This window comes from Scylla paramamosain, chromosome 5, assembly GCF_035594125.1.
Source record: "Scylla paramamosain isolate STU-SP2022 chromosome 5, ASM3559412v1, whole genome shotgun sequence".
Classification (NCBI taxonomy): domain Eukaryota; kingdom Metazoa; phylum Arthropoda; class Malacostraca; order Decapoda; family Portunidae; genus Scylla; species Scylla paramamosain.
The window spans coordinates 14,759,192-14,761,691 of record NC_087155.1 but is presented as its reverse complement, the minus strand read 5'-3'; the positions used below and the strand labels follow the sequence as shown (position 1 = coordinate 14,761,691).

General features: G+C 43.9%; 1 protein-coding gene across 5 annotated transcripts in view; it reads right to left on the bottom strand.

The window, feature by feature from the left end:
* LOC135100572 (uncharacterized) overlaps window positions 1–2,500 on the bottom strand; it is a 51,595-nt gene that overhangs the window by 6,805 nt on the left and 42,290 nt on the right. The gene's annotated exons all lie outside the window — the stretch shown is intronic.

Here is a 2,500-nt window from a genome sequence, read left to right as displayed (position 1 = left end):
TATTTCTGGTGGTGGTGGTGGTGGAGGTGGTGGTGGTGGTGTCACCCTTGCAATACTAAACACAACTGTCGATAAAAATAGTTCGAATGACCTCACCTCCAGTCCCACGACTATGACCAGTACAGCCATAAATAAACAAATAGATAGATAGATAGACAGATAAATAGATAGGAACAAAGACAGATACATACATAAGATAAATAAATAAACTAATAAATTACTACTACAACTGATAATGTACAAATAGAAATACAAACGAGATCATCAAAAGCCAGATATCTGAGAGAGAGAGAGAGAGAGGCAGAGAGAGAGAGAGAGAGAGAGAGAGAGAGTAGAGAGAGAGAAGAGAGAGAGAGAGAGAGAGAGAAGAGAGAGAGAGAATAAACAACGACAGCATCTTTCTCTGAACCAAACATTTATTTCCTCCCAGCTCTCCATCCATCACAATCACCACCACCACCACCACCACAACCACTCAACAACCATCACCTCCCCCACACTATAACTGGACTGAGTTACGGTCTCTCCCTAAATATTGACAAGTCTCCCTCTCTCTCTCTCTCTCTCTCTCTCTCTTCCTCTCTCTCTCTCTCTCTCTCTCTCTCTCTCTCTCTCTCTCTCTCGTCTTTGATATTCTCTTCGCCTCCTGTTTTTTCCTCCCTCTCTCCTTCCTTTCCTTTTATTTGTTATGCAAGAAACACAGAATGAAAGAAGTCATAATGAACACACACACACACACACCACACACGACACACACACACACACACACACACACACACACACACACACACTCTCTCTCTCTCTCTCTGCTTGATTACTAAATATGGTAATTAGGTGACATAAGAGAGAGAGAGAGAGAGAGAGAGAGAGAGAGAGAGAGAGAGAGAGAGAGAGAGAGAGAGAGAGAGAGAGAGAGAGAGAGAGAGAGAGAGAGAGAGAGAGAGAGAGAGAGAGAGAGAGGAATGTTATGAGGCAAATCAAACCACACTAACCAAGGCACAGAGAGAGAGAGAGAGAGAGAGAGAGAGAGAGAGAGAGAGAGAGAGAGAGAGAGAGAGAGAGAGAGAGAGAGAGAGAGAGAGAGAATGTTATGAGGCAAATCAAACCACACTAACCAAGGCACGTAACACTCTCTCTCTCTCTCTCTCTCTCTCTCTCTCTCTCTCTCTCTCTCTCTCTCTCTCTCTCTCTCTCTCTCTCTCTCTCTCTCTCTCTCTCTCTCTCTCTCTCTCTTTATCAAGTCAGGAAATCCGACACACCAATGTTCTAACTTTCCGAAAACACACACACACACACACACACACACACACACACACACACACACACACACACACACACACACACTGTAAATATCCTTACGTCATTAACCTTGAAATATTTTTTTTTACTTCCTCTATACATCCCATATTAAAAAGGTGTGTGTGTGTGTGTGTGTGTGTGTGTGTGTGTGTGTGTGTGTGTGTGTGTGTGTGTGTGTGTGTGTGGTCGCGTATGTTTAATTTTCCTCTTCTTGTAATTAATTGCATGATTTCCGTTCGTTTATTGGTCTGTTTTTGTTTTGTTTTTTTTTGTTTTTGTTTTTGTGATTGCATTGTGGTGCGCGTCCTTTGTGTGTACGTGTGTATGTCTGTTTGTCTGTTTATCTGTATGTGTGTGTGTGTGTGTGTGTGTGTGTGTGTGTGTGTGTGTGTGTGTGTGTGTGTGTGTGTGTGTGTGTGTGTGTGTGTGTGTGTGTGTGTGAGTGTGTGTGTGTGCTTTTGTCTGTTCATTTGCTTGATATGCGATGATCATTTGTTCCTTCCTTTCGTGCACAAGTGTGTGTGTGTGTGTGTGTGTGTGTGTGTGTGTGTGTGTGTGTGTGTGTGTGTGTGTGTGTGTGTGTGTGTGTGTGTGTGTGTGTGTGTGTGTGTGTTACCATGTGGCACATTAGCTCAAACATACCTAGGACACAATGATGACTCCGGTATTTTGCAGGTGAAAGGAGCAGAAGGAAGTGAGAGTGATAGAGGAAAGGGAGAGGGAGGGAGGGAAGGAGGGAAGGAGGGAGGGAGGGAGGGAGAGTGGGGAAGGCGGAACTATGTAGGGAGGAGAGTTAAGATGAAGGCAGGAGAGAAGACGCGTCATGTACTAGGAATGAAGAGGAGGAGGAGGAGGAGGAGGAGGAGGAGGAGGAGGAGGAGGAGGAGAAGAAGAAGAAGAAGAAGAAGAAGAAGAAGAAGAAGAAGAAGAAGAACAAGAACAAGAACAAGAAGAACAAGAAGAACAAGAAGAAGAACAAGAAGAAGAAGAACAAGAACAAGAACAAGAACAAGAAGAAGAAGAAGAAGAAGAAGAAGAAGAAGAGAGCAAAGAGGAAGAGGATAGAGACTGATTACGCACAGAGAGAGTAAGAGAGAGAGAGAGAGAGAGAGAGAGAGAGAGAGAGAGAGAGAGAGAGAGAGAGAGAGAGAGAGAGAGAGAGAGAGAACGTGTTGTAAGAGCTAGTTAAGGAAATGAGATA